Here is a 14,962-nt window from a genome sequence, read left to right on the forward strand (position 1 = left end):
AACATGGTAACTGATGATGACAAGGTCAAAGATGGAAAGGCAGGATGTCTACAGATACTGGGAAGACAGAACAGCACAAAAAACCTACTGACCTCAAAGATAGTGGAGTGCATTGTGTTCGCAGAGCCAAATTATTTTCTACCACACCACCACTGCTTTTTTCAACCTATTTGTTTTACAACCATGACTAAGATTTTAACTCCTCTAAAGTCTCAAAAGCTGCATCTGCAAAACTGTCCTCAAAGGGCTGTTTTTAGGATACTCGGGATAAATACCTGAATGATCTTCAGAACAGGTGTCCCCAAATTCAAGAACTGACTATGGATGGCTTAGGTGTCCCACCTTTTGGTATCTCTGTACTACACTGGAAGAAAAAGTGTTGTCTTGGGACATACATTAAATACATTGTAACATGTAATCATAAAAAAACTCATAATTTTTTAATGTTTTGTTGACTGTTGTTCAATTAAAGTTGTCCCCATGTTTCCCCTTTTACTCTACCCTGCCCTATCCACCCCTCCTCCCACATTCAATCCTCTCCTCCACCTGGTTGTCTTTGTCCATGGGTCCTTAATACATGTTCCTTAATTTGATACTTCCTTTTCTTTCCCCTGTTATCCCTCTCCTCCATCCTCTCTGGTCACTGTAAGCAAATTTATGATTTTGTGTTGGACTGTATTCACAGCCATCCTGGGGTACATGTGACCCACACACAGGCCGCAGGTTGGACACCCCTGGTAGTAGATTAGAAACATGGTCTTTGGGGCTGAATTCTGGTTTTGCCACTTGCTAGCTGTGTGTTTTGTGCATGTAACTTAAACGCTTGACGCCTCAGTTTCTTCATCTAAATAAAGATGATAATTTTTAACTCATAATATGGTTTAGCAGATTAAATGAACTAAGGCATATAAATTACCTAGTATAATACCTAGCACATAGTATAACTTCAATAACTGATAGATGCTATTATTATTGATTTTAAAAGTATCACATTCAAAATTTGGATTAAAGTCTTCTTAAATAAATAGTAAAGAAATTATAGGCAATTAAATTAGTTTTACCACGTATCCTTTATATCAGCTAGGAGCTTACCCTCTACTGCTTAAGGTGTCAATTTCACCCTGTGACCAGCCTTCTTGTGATTGAAAGTCCATTGACCAGTAGCAAGAAAGTGGCTTAATACTTTGCACACACCCAGCATAGAAGGGAAAGAAGGAGAGAGAGAGAGAGAGAGAGAGAGAGAGAGAGAGAGACCCAAGCAAGAAGGAAGAGTAGTCTTTCTGACCCTCCAATACATGTCTCCTCCTATCAGGTCACATGATCACCCTGAGACCAATTCCTATGGCCAGAGTGTTAGAATATGTTGTTTTGCTAGAGCTGGGATGTTTGGTAAATCAGAGGTCCAGGTGGGAAGAGGAAAGAAAGGAAGTGGGTAGTAGGTGGGCAACCTACAAAGGGCCCCTATAATTTCAAAACCATTTCCTTTATATCTCTTGACCTCAAACTATAAGATACAGGCCATTCAAAAATAGACATGATTTGAACTTTGCTTATAGTTTTGGTCAATACAATATTACATTGAAAACATGATGTTGACTGCTATCCACTCTTTCCCTTGGAATATCCACCTCCATAAAAACAGTAGAGAAAGAGCCCTGACTGGTATGGCTCAGTTGACTGGGCATCGTCACACAAACCGAAAGGTTGCTGGTTTGATTCTGAATGGTCAGGGCACATGCCTGGGTTTAGGGTTCAGTCCCCAGTGGAGGTATGTATGAGAGAAAACCAATTGATGTTTCTCTCTCTCTCTCTTACTCCTTTCCCTTCTCCTCTCTCAAAAATTAAAATAATTTTTTAAAAAATAGTACAGAAAGAAAAAGTTCCTTATAAACAGAATACCTTACTAACTTTAGTATTCATTGTTACTATATTTTTGATAGAGCTAATTTTCCTATTTCACTACAGTTACATATATCAAGGCATAGAAGGTTAATTGAATATATAAAAGTATACCAATCCAACCTGTTATAAAGGACAATTTCACTCAGTTTTACTACTGAATAATGACAACCAATTTGAATGATTTTAGTAAAACCGACTGCTTGAATTATAAACACTTGTTTTGAGACATCCATGAAGATGAAATCCCCCAAAGGATAAGGCACATATTTTTTGTATCTCTCGCATGGCTTTTACTCACTGTTTTTGTCATACAAACAAGCTTAAATTTTTGACTTAACACTGTCCCAGTTCTCAAGCACCACATTTCTCCTTGTGACAGTAGCTTTCTATTATTATGATGGATGAAAGCCCAAATAATGTTTACTCTAGTCTATTGGAGAAAAAAAAACATGAAAATGTCCAGAGGAGAAAAATCTCTAAAAGTAATAAATGAAATACATCCACCAGGGAAACAGAACCTTGGTCCCTGTCTCCTTTTGGAGCACTACCCCTCCAGTGGGGGTAAGACCACGGCAGAAATCTAAACATGGCCTTCAGTCACACATCCCAGAGCGAGAGACACTCAAAGAACCAGAATTAGCTGAAATAAATTTGAAAGAAAATACATTCTTCATGGATCCCATGTGTGACACATTTCTGTGTGTGTAATCCCCATGATCAAGTGGATCACTGAATGACAGCAAGGGAAAGGTATAAAGCCGGGGAAATTGAGAGTGATGTAAGCTTGTTATTGATACCAGCTGTGCTTCTTTGCCTCTGTGCTCTGTATATCTAAACATCTATCTATCAAAAGAACATATCCTAAAGAACAACTTGATGACAGAGATGAATTTCAATCTGACACCTTCGGTAAACTAAAAAAATGAACTATATCATAAACCATTGCTCTTTCTCAATCCAAACAGAAAAAGTAAAAAAAGATCCCAAAGAAACTTACATTCTCTATAGGAAATAACTAAGTAATGTGGAAAGTGTTTACTGATTTTCTGAAATACTCTATGGGTAATTAATCTAAAACCATGCAGAAAATATCCTTTCATAAAATGATTTTAAAATTTTTATGTTAAAATGTAGCTTTTTTTGTTCATAGTGTTTTCAAACACGAGGCTTTTTGTTCCAACAAATAATGAGTTTTACTCTGCAAATGCTAAATAGAAAGTTTATCAAAAATTCCCACTTGTCAACCAGTGATGTGGCATCATCGAGACACTACCACATTCATTTATTCATCCAATCTATTCCTATGATTCCCTACTTCTCTGTAAAATAAAAATGCACATCTTGATTAATGAGATAATCTTTGCAACCATGCTCACTTTTCTAAATTTCATATCTATTAATTTCAATAAATTTCCACTAACTTCTGCATTATGAATTTGATTGAGTGGGAACATTTGATCTGTCTTTACAAAACCTTTAATTACTGTAACTATACTTACACAGCTTTTGTCAAACCATTTTGTGATCTTTTCATTAGTACTGCAAAAGTTGCATATGCCTATCTACCATCAGGAAATGTATTACTGCCTTAAGTAGCTAATCCTCTCACATTTCATTGCAGAGTGCCCCAGGTTATCAAACTGATTGTGCCCTGAGTCATGAGTGCCAGAACATGGTATGCAGATGAACGTACTGCCACGGGAGCTGGCACAAGCCTGTGCTCTGCCACCTGCTTGATGAGGAGCATTTGGTCACTTGACTACTGTTCCCTTTGATCTTGCCGTCCCACACATGCCAGCACCCACAAACCTACACATTGTGTACTGGTGTGGCGGCAACAAAAATGAACAGCTGAATCTATTTGCAAAGGCAAGAAAACAGCAACTTCATGATGTAAGTAAATGATTCCATAAATGACAACAAAATTTCAAGCTTAAGTAATGAAAAGAAGATTTCATCACTCTCAGAGACTAAAACCTTGAGATGTGACCTGATAAGCATATTTGAAAATCATTGGGTGTGGAGTAATGAACACACACTCCAGTTAAAAACTAGTAGGCAATTGGCCATAGGATACTAAAACCTGAGTAAGAGAACCACAGTAGAAATGTAGAGTTGTCAGTGAAGGTAATACCCATCTGAGGAAGAGGAAGAATAATCCAGAGAGAGAGAAGAGAGGGAGGGTTAAAGAAAAAACATGAATGAGTAGATGAACATGAATGTGAGTAGTTGAAGAATGCTGAAAGTTAGAATAGGGCAGGAGGATGAAAAGACATGCAAAAAAAAAATAAATAAAAGAAAGGACAGCAGGTGAGAGAACAGCCTCAAAATATATTCATTCATTATTCACTCAGTGTCCTAGGCATTGTGCTGGGCACTGGACGGGGGGCACAGCCTGGTGCAAATAAACATGGCCTCTGCCTTCGTGGAGTTTACAGTCTAAGTGGAGAAGAGAACAAGACATCAGACAAATAACAAAACTGCCCTCCGCCCCCTCAAGTTAGTATAATTGTGATAAACGATCCAAAAAGAAGAAGAAAAACACGGTTCAGGTGCTGGGGGCACATATAAAAAGGAACTGCCTAATCTTGACTGAAGTGTTGGGGAAGGTTACCCTGAGAAAATGATACGACCTGTCAAATAAGTAACAAAAATGGAAGAAAGGGAGGGGGTGAGAAGTGAGAGAGAGAGAGAGAGAAGTGATCAACAAAGTCAGAGGAAGCGAGGATGTTATACTGTGAAAAAGAAAAGTAAAACAGTGCATAGCAATAAAGAGGCCCTTTTTCATCTTTTATTATTTTGCACTTTTCATTCTAGTCTTAAAGCCAAGTAGAAGCAAGCAGTTCGGCGTGGGGGTCGTGTTGGAGTGGACACTGCTAACTACTTACCCAATATCTGTTTCACCAGTTCTGCCTGACTGAAACAGAAACCTAAGGTTTTTAGGGTAGCGACGAGCCATGCTAAACCCCTAATTTTGCCATCCTGCCTTGCAGCTGGGCCTGACTATGTGACAATTCTCACCAATAAGACATAAACAGAATGCTGCAGGGGATTTCTGAAAAGTGTTGCTTTCCAGACAAGCAGCACAGCTCCTTCCTGCCTGACACCTGGGTTTCTGTTTCCTGCCTGGAGGAGGCTGTGAGGCTGCAAATGAAGCAGCCATCTTGCAATGGGAGGCACCAGTAAGAATAAAAGCCACACACTAAGGAGAACAGAACTAAAATACAGAGGGACCTGGAATTTTGATGACCTCCTGGAGCCTCTGCACCAATTCCAGGCTCTCTGCCTTTTTGTTATGTGAAAAAAGCTAACTTCTACTTGATTAAGCCAACGTAGACCAGTTTTTGTTAGTTTCGGTCAAATATAATCCTTAATTGCTGCAGGGTTGCAGTGGCGTGGGAGGAGGAGATATCGTTGTTAGAGGTGAGCAAAGTCAAGGTGACATAGGAATAGTAAACCACTTCCGGTCCCTTTTTACAGCATAGACACTGTTATTGCCATAAATATGTAGGATAATCAAGCTAAGCAATTAAATAAGTGCCCCCTTATTTAGAATGTGATCCCCAGAAGCTGTTCAGCTTTAAACCACAGAAAACTGGTATATTTAAAGATATCTAGTTGTCACATCATAACACTTTCTTTTAAAAAAATAAAACATTCCCATTGTTGTACATGAATCAAGTCCATCTGAGGAAGTAACGGGAGTATTCTGATAACGCCACCACGTGCTGCGGGCAGGTGGTGCGCATTAAATGGCCTTATTTATCATAAGCAGAATATAAAGGAGTATCCTGGAGTCTCAGATTCCCAAAACGTATGTCGATTTGGCAGGAGACCAGTGCCTTTTTAGCTATTAAAGCATAAATAACTTTCTGATATTTTTCTTTTCCTGATTATACACATCGACTCATCACGACAGTCCCATTTAGAAGGGTATGTAAAGTCAGCTCTGGACAGCTTAACCAAGAACCACTACACTGGCACATTCTCTAATGTTTCACTGTAAAGGGTGTCCAGTCTGGTGTAGCTTTGAAGGCAAAAACCTTACGATTTGAATCCTGCCTCTATCATATACTAACTGTATCACCTGAAGCAAGTTGCCCAGTCTGTCTTAGCTTGGGTTGTCTGAACACCGACACTTGTGAGTATTAAAGGAAATCCTTTATAAACAACACCGTGAACACAAAGGCCTACACCACTGGAAGCTCTCTGCAAACACTTTTATCTCCTTTCTCTTTTGACCATTCCTACACTGAACTGCCTTGGGGAATTTTCATTAAAGGAACCAGAAGCAAAAGCTAGTAAAATCTGTTCCTACAGAATAGATCCCAACCTAATTAAGTGAAACATGGAGAAAGGGTTTTGACTAAACTCTGAAGAGAAGATTATACACATACAGAGGGTAGTGAAAATCAATTGTGCCCATTATTGGAACACCAGGCAGACCATAAAAAAGAATATTTTAAGGTCTGCTTCTATTTTCAAAAGGCTAAGTTAGTATTCTGTAATCACAAATCACAAATCACAAAAAAGAATTTTGAAGACTCTCCTTGTCCTATAGATTTGTGGTGGGGAATATACCTGGGCACAGCCCTCAGCATCGGAGGTTAAGGATCCTGTGACTCCTACCTCCACAGCTGTCTGTCTCCTCACCTTGAACCAGCACTGAGATGTAGCACATATCTCCCCTCGGATAACGGGGGCAAGCCCCTCACCAAGCATCACCTCCCTGACGAGGCATCTCTCTGAGGGTGTCACTCTGTTTAAGGCAGTCTGTCAGGCAAGGAAGGGACAGTGACAGCAAAACACTTGTAAGTGGGATCTAGTGATAAAACAGCAGTAGTATTTTTGGATACTGAGAATTAATATTTTTCTTGCAGGAACTATGAATGGCAACATTTCCTTGGCCAGTCTCAAAAATGTCAATTCATTTCTTTGTTAATACAAATGTTTGCCTCCTTGGTTCTCTGATAGGCAGATGAGGGGGTGGAGAGGGAGAGGAGAACCATTATTGCCTTGTAAGTATCCAAAGATGGTTCATTTTACTTTATGGTAGAGTGGACAAATTTGTATTAATCCTCTGTTGCCCTAATCATCATCATAAATCAGGAAACAAGAATCACAAAGTCCAATTACCATTCAAAGTAGATACAGGAAGGAAATTAAAGCTCCCTTTCTAAGTGGAAGAAAGGGCATTTCCACAGAGCTTCCTAAGGGAATGCACCCTCTGCTGAACAGTACATTATTGAAAAGGAGATAAGCAATTGTGTGATGTACAATTGCCAACACTTTCTAGTCTTTCAACTTCTCTTCTAAATGCTTACAAGGAATAATATCTTCACATTTTTCAAAAAGCTGCTACAGAAGAAAGCCATTTACATTTATAAGTATTGCAAATACAGCAGTTATTATTTTAAGAAGAGAGACAGAGACCAAGAGAAACAGAGAGACTGGAGTCTTGGCCTAGGGACCCCACGCCTTCTTCCTTTAAGGACCTAAAGCCAAAGAATTACTGCAGAGATCATTTTAAACACATAAACTTCTAAGAAGTATAAGCCTAAACTGTCCAATTATTTTCTCTCCTTAGTAATTCTATTTTTCTGCTACTAAAGGTAGCAACTCAGTGATACTAACTTCCAGCAATTCAGTTACATATTACTGATCAATTTAGTTACTAGCTATACAGCTGTGGGTGGCATAAAAGGAAAAAGGGAATCGATCCGGTTGTTTGGACAGTTGATCTACCACAATGAATCAAAGTGGTAGATCTCCTAACCCTGTGAAATTGTACCTAAAGTAAACAGCCCTATGTAAACTTTATTTAGACAAAGGCAACATCCATCTATAATCTCAAAAGAAAATCTGCTGCCGATCATATTTTAACATAGAGAACTCAGCTCTTCAAAAACACCCACCAATTTTAGAAAATAGATTAATTTAGCCACACAGTTAATAACTTCTAGTTATTGTTCATTGAGCTAAATTCAACTAATTTTTAAGTTGGTAAATATATTATAAAATTAGATTCAGATTAGAAAGAATACTACAGAACACAATTAAAAGATATGGACAATTTTTATCTCTCTGGCTGTCGAAGGATTTTTTAAATTTTTTGTTTCCTGCTATTCCAGCTGTATAACTGAGTCAAATTCTGATGGAACAATATGTCGTCCACATCTAAGTCCTATGTTTTAGGCAATTAATAATTGGCAACAATATATAAATTGCACTTATCCGTTCTGCCTTCCCCGTCTAGGAGCTGCTGGCTCACATGATGGTAATTCATAGTTAAAACTGTATTTGGATATTCTTAAAATCATAGCACTTACTACCTTTCTCTGCAATGATGGTATTTCTTTTAACTTGAATTTTATTATGGCTGCATTGGTCACTGGATGGTAAATATCTGAATTTTAGAATAGTTCTCCAAGTATAGTTCCACTGAACCTATGAGGATTTTCTAGATGTTTGAAAAATCAATCCTTTAGTCATTAAAAAATGGAGAAGTAGTTAAAGTATATAATGTCAATTTCTACTATAACCACCCTCCAAAAAAAGAGAGAAAAATTGAATGACTGGAATGACTCTCCAAACCAAAGAACGCATCACAGATTGCTCCCCAGCAGAGAAAGAGAAATGAGGCATCTAGGGGACGGTGACAGAAGAAGAGCAAAGGAATCAGCCACTGGCAAAGGCAAGTGAGACTAGATCAAGCGCACAGTCTCCATGTTCACTTCTTCTAGGAAGAATCACGTGAACCAGGAAAAAAAGACATCAGTGACTGAGAACTTCTTTTAGTAGTCACTAAAATCCCATTGATTTTAATGCAAGAATAGTATGCCTTTCTATAGATTTTATTTCTCCAACCACCTAAATTTTACAGATTTTATAAAACCTAAGAGGCAATAATACAGTATAGTGATCTGAGTTCAAAACCTAACTCTCCCAGTTAATTGCTCTAAACCTCAATTTCCCCATCTGTAAAATGGGAATGATAATACCTAATCATGGTAACGCATTTTTAAGTGACTTGCAAAAAGCCTGCCTTAGGTAGCCCTCAATTATGGTAATAATATGATGTATTAAATATGAAAATATTAACTGACTTCTAGAAATGCCCCCATGTCCTTTCCTGCATGTGCTACCACTTGTGAGTAGCAACACACTTCCACTTAAAGGGGACAGTTTTTCTCTAGTACTCAGAAGGAATACTTCTTCCTTTATGTTTTCAGTAGCACTTTGCCTTTCCAAGCTATTTTCTTCAGGATTTCTCCACTTTTGTCATGGATGTTTGTTCTTTTTTTTTTTTTTTTTTTATCTTTCTTTTTTTTTTAATTTATTTATTGTTATTTAATTACAGTTGTATGCCTTTTCCCCCATCCCTTCACCCCACCCCAGGTGAACCCACTTCCCTCCCCCCTCTCCACCCTCCCCCTTGGATTTGTTCATGTGTCCTTTATAGTAGTTCCTGTAATCCCCTCTACCCACTGTCCCCGCCCCCACCCCCCACCCCCGCCCTTGCTATTGTTACATTGTTCTTAACTTCAATGTCTCTGGTTATATTTTGTTTGCTTTTTCCTTCTATTGCTTATGTTCCAGTTAAAGGTGAGATCATATGGTATTTGTCCCTCACTACCTGGCTTATTTCACTTAGCATAATGCTCTCCAGTTTCATCCATGCTGTTGCAAAGGGTATAAGCTCCTTCTTTATTGAGAATGAAAGTAAAATGTTTACCAACTTTATTTATTCATCTATTATTTACAGTTTCTTATTATCACACAGCATATTTTTAGTCTTCATTACCAATGAATGCCAACAACCCTCATGCCATTGGTGGAGCCTTGTGGTATCTGTGCAAATGGACACTGAGAATTCCTTCCACCCGTACAGAAAAGACGAAGGTGCATTTCCGAACCTGGAGACTGGAAAGGGGAATTTCCCTTTCCACATATTCATAACTGGTGATAGTCAAAACCTAAAACCATGATTAGTTCTCCTTTATGTTTAGACTATTAATTTTACATTTCAAAGGTATGTTGTGTTAGCTCAGAATAAAAAGGCTTTGATCATCTCATCAAATAAAAACTGTAAAATTGAATTCAAGGAGACAGACCCAAAAAAATCTCCTTGGCTGATGAAAATTTCCAACTTTAAATCCATGGTCATCCCTCATGTAATATTTACACAGCTCCACAGAATCGCGTTTGCTCATTAAAGTGAGGCCCTCCAAAAATAGTAGTTTCAATGTGGTTTTTCTATATATTATAAAATTTCAGAATATTAAAAGCCACAACATCTGAAGGGCATTTCAGAAAAGAACTTGGTAATTTGTCAGGAATATATTCCTGACAATGCCTGTGACTTCGAAATATCTCTGCATCTAGAGAAGAATATTTCAAGTGTTTCTTTTGATATGAAAGTCTTTTCTCCAAGGCTAAGCCTGTAAATAGTCATTTTCAGAAAAGATGGAATTTAGTCAAATATGGAATTGGTTTTAAATCACTGTATGTCTAATCATTTGCTTGACTAAATTGATAGCTTGTCAATTCAGTTAACAGCTGCCATCTTTCTACAGCATTGCTGGTGCATATTCTCATGAGGATTAAATAAAGTAAGATTGATTAACATGCCTAGCACAGGGTGTGGCACATAGTAAACACTCATATATGGCCACAGTTGATATTTTAATAGCAATTATTGCACAATTGCTGTAAAACTGAGGGAAAGAGAAAATGACCTGCTCAGTATTAGCCAGCAGGAGTTTCCACTGTTTTCTGGGGCATTTCTTTCTTTTTATTTATTTATTTTTTTTTAATCCTCACCTGAGGACATTTTTTTTTCATTGCTTTTAGAAAGAGAGGAAGGGACAGAGGAAGGGAGTGAGAGAAACTTCAATGGGAGAGAGAAGCATCCGGTGGTTGCCTCCCACATGTGCCCAGACTGGGGATCGTACAACCCAGATGTGGGGATAGGGGGTTGCACACACCCGCACACGGACTAGGAATCGAACCTGCAACCTAGGTATGTGCCCTGACCAGGAATTAAACCAGCAACATTTCCGATACAGGATGATGCTCCAACCAACTGAGCCACACCAGCCAGGGCCTGTAGCATTTCTTTATTCATCATTAGTGATGACGCAGCAATTGAGATTTAATATTTTTCCCTTTTTAATTGAGAAAATAGAGCTAGTAGCTGTTGAATTGGCCTCCCTGTTTTCACCACAGCCCTCATTCTCTCCATTCTCCACACATCACTCAAAGTCATGTACTAGCACGTACATCAGGCCCACGCCCTCTCCTGACTGAACTCTCCAAAGACAAGTCTTCACACCGAAAATAAAATCCTACTCCGTCCTGTGGCCCCTGAGGCCTCCCAGGAACCAATCCCTGACCCTGTCTCATGCCATTCTTCCCTCCTTCTAGTCACGTCGGCCTTGTTTGCTTGTTTTTTTTTTAAGTTTGTACTGTGTTTTATTTAAAACTGTATTAAGAGTTTACCATTTTGAAAAATCAGTGATAACAATCCTCTTTTTTTTCAATTACAGTTTACTTTCCATTTTATTTTGTATTGGTTTCAGATGTACAGCTTTATGGTTAGACAAGAATATCAGTGTTCCCCCTGGTATCTCCAGTACCCAACTGGCATCATACTAGTTATTGCCATACTATTGACTACGTTCCCTGTGCTGTACTTTACATCCCTGTAACTATTCTGTAAATACCAATCTCTACTCCTTAATCCCTTCACCATTTTCACCCGGCCTCCCAACCTCCTCCCCTCTGGCAACCACCAGTCCACTCTCTGTGTGTATGAGTCTGTTTCAATGTTGTTGGTTCATTAATTTTGTTCTTTAGATTCCACATATGAGTAGAATCATATGGTGTTTATCTTTTTCTGACTGACTTATTTTACTAAGCGTGGTACCACTGGCCTTTTTTACGTTCCTTGCCTTGGCCAAGCCTGTTCCCTCCTCAGGGCCTTAGCCTGTACCAGTGCCTTTGCCTGCACAGCTCACCACTCTTGTCTTACTTCCTTTCATGAAGATTTTAGCTCAAAACCAACTTCTTCAGGGTGACCTTGCCCATTTCCTTACCTAGAAAGTGTCTCCCTCCCACAATCCCACTGCCCTCTCCATCATACTCTGTCACCCATTCTATTTTATTTCCTTTACTCCTGCCTATAATTATTTTTTATGGAACCCATTTAGAGAGATCTCTACTTATGGGACATAAATAGAAAACACCTCCCCTAAAAGTACCATGCCAAATTCCTTTCTCAAGAGGAAACAGGTTCCTCGGGGCATCTTGGCCAAACTCCATAGCTTTATAGCCACTTGTGGCTGGCTTTGATATTTAAGACTTGGCTCTCTTCATTTTCAAATACACATCTCAAAGTTAATTCAAAGCCACCCTCTTTCTCTTCCCCATCACAGGCCAGACCTTAGGATTTATGGTAGTGAATGGAGTGAAATCCTCTGCCCTCAGATGCTGTGTTCTCGGGGAGCCCAAATCTCACCACCACATCCAGGAGAAAAGCTGCACAAAGATAAAGAGAAAGGAGCTCTCTCTCTCTCCCTCCCTCCCTCCCTCCCTCCCTCCCTCTCTCCCTCCCTCCCTCTCTCCCTCTCTCTCTCTTTTTGTTTGACTTCTAGGATACAACAGTATCTTTCCTCTATGCTCCTCCTCACCAAAGTGTGATGTTTCAGTTCACTTTTTATTTCTACTACGAGCTGCTAGTTTAGGAATCAAAAGCTACCGCATTTTTAGTTCACTAGTTTGTTTGCTCATTCACTCACATGAGCAGCCATGTATTAGGCATTTAGTGCCAGGCAGGTGCTCTTGTAGGGACATGTGCAAACATTTCTTAGACTCCCTTGTATCTTCAACATTCACTTCTTTCTTCTCTTGCAAGTCATGTACAACTCACTGGCAGTCAATATCCTGTCTAAAGGCAGTCCGCAAGATAGCCGGCCAGAAGCAAATTCTATTATCTTGGTTTAGCAAAATCTTTATAATTCTAAAAAATAGAGGAGCTAGTCTTGCTCTCAGTAAAAACAGCTAGAGCTGCTTTACTTTAACAATTGAAGTCATGTCAATTCTAGATGACTCTGAGAGCAAGGGAGGCTCCTTGTCAGATAAGCTATCATTTTTAACAAACTTTATTTTTTAAACAGGTTTAGGTTTATGGCAAAATTGAGAGGAAGATACAGGGATTTCCCATATACCCCCTGCCTCCACACAGGCACAGCCTTCCCCACCACCCTCAAAGGGAATCTCTTGATGTGCCATCTCTTTTCTGTGTCTTATTTTGATTCACGATGGTTCTGACTAAGGGGCCCACTGAGATGAGGACTGGGGTTTTCTGAGGGAAGCACCCTCATGCTTACCTTTCCAGGGAGCAGCCATGACACCTTTGCCTTTCCCCAAGCAAACAGCCCCAAGACTTGGTCCAGCTCCTGCACTCGGCTGCTCCTCAAATGTCTACAAATACAATCACACCACCAACTGCAGGCCTCTTGCACCGCTTCCCTTTAAGGGCTGCCAGTAACCAGGATGGTTTAAGGACAACCCTATCTTCCCAGGCACACCGCCTTCCTGGGTTTTGCCAGTGCACCTCTGGGCTCTACCATGAGACGCACGTCCCCTAATCTTCAGTGGTACACATCAAACACCCAGTCCTTAACCTCTTTCAAGAGGGATAAGGGATGGAGCCTTACTACTAGGCTCCAATCACATTCTCACAAGCTCTTCTCCCACTCTACTCCATGGCAGCATCAACGAAGGCCTACATATTTCACCAGGAATGAGATGTTAGTCCGCCATTCTGGTGACACCCCCAATATTTGTTCACTCAGAGCCCTGATCACTTGGCTCCAAGGAGGAGAAAGGATCTACCTCCTCTTTCTCATGGGGAGGGAAAGAAATAGCCAGGCTCTGAATATACACTCCCCAAAAGGCTGACGTCCCCACCCTCACAGTCTTCTTATTTTGATCGGTGAGAGTTGGCTTAGTAGTCAAGCTCATTCTTACACAGGGCCTCTCAGTAAGCACTGAAGGCGGGTTGTTCCAGGGTCCAGCAACACCCTGAACTTAGAAGCACACAGAGTTCTTCATGTCTTCAGCTTTGAGCCCAATTCCAGGACTAAGGGAGAAATACCACTGCCACACATTGATTTATTCTCTGTCAATCTCAATTCATTCCTTTCTTAATCTCCACCATTTCTGTCTACCCTCAGAACCTAGAAAAGTGTTTTTAACAATGGATTTGCTAACTGAATCTTGTTTTGAACTTTTCTAAAACAAGGAGTAAAGTGCATCATAAGGAAACTCATGGTGAATGGCCCTAGTGATTCAAAATCGAAAGAATCTTATTTTTAATTAGCTAAAATGTTCATCCATTTTATTGTATTTCTGCCCAATACAACAGAATAACACTTTTCCCACATGGCATCCCTTTTAAAGGTTCCCAGATAGACATGGTGACTCTGACTTCTTTGTTTCTTATGTCACATAGTTCCCAGACCCACTGACCATCTTGGCTGCCCTGCTTTGAAGCATTAATATTCTTTTTAAGATGTGGTCTACCAGTGAAGAGCAGCGGACCCTCACTTCCTGAGAGCTGGACGCTCCTTTTCTGTTAATGCAGCTTACACTCACATTAGGATTTAGTCATTTGGTGTGTGGGGTTAATTTTTCAGTAGAGAAACCACGTAGGTGCCTCACATTACATGTGTGGTCAACAACCTCAGATATTCTTATAGGAACTGCTGCCAAGTCAGACCTTCACCTCCCACCCTGGCTTAAGTGCCTTTTTCAAATATAAATGTTGAATTTTATATTTAGCTCCATTACATATCCTCCTTTTGTTTTTATCCTTTTGTTCCAGTCTCCAGACGCTTTCAAAATTTGATATTATATTGAGATTCTAAATTTGTCATTACCTGCAAATTTGACAAACATATTTTCTATATCTTCATTTAAACCACAATTTTTGTTCAATGATCTGCAGAGAATTGAGCCAAGTTGGAGCCCCAGGGTGACCTAGAGGCCTCTGTTT

At 39.6% G+C, this 14,962-nt stretch overlaps 1 protein-coding gene across 1 annotated transcript in view; it reads right to left on the bottom strand.

Moving 5' to 3' along the window:
• The window catches only part of GRM8 (glutamate metabotropic receptor 8), a 798,340-nt gene that overhangs the window by 547,521 nt on the left and 235,857 nt on the right, over positions 1-14,962 (bottom strand). The window lies entirely within an intron of this gene.

The sequence above is a fragment of the Desmodus rotundus genome, chromosome 6, assembly GCF_022682495.2.
Source record: "Desmodus rotundus isolate HL8 chromosome 6, HLdesRot8A.1, whole genome shotgun sequence".
Taxonomy (NCBI): domain Eukaryota; kingdom Metazoa; phylum Chordata; class Mammalia; order Chiroptera; family Phyllostomidae; genus Desmodus; species Desmodus rotundus.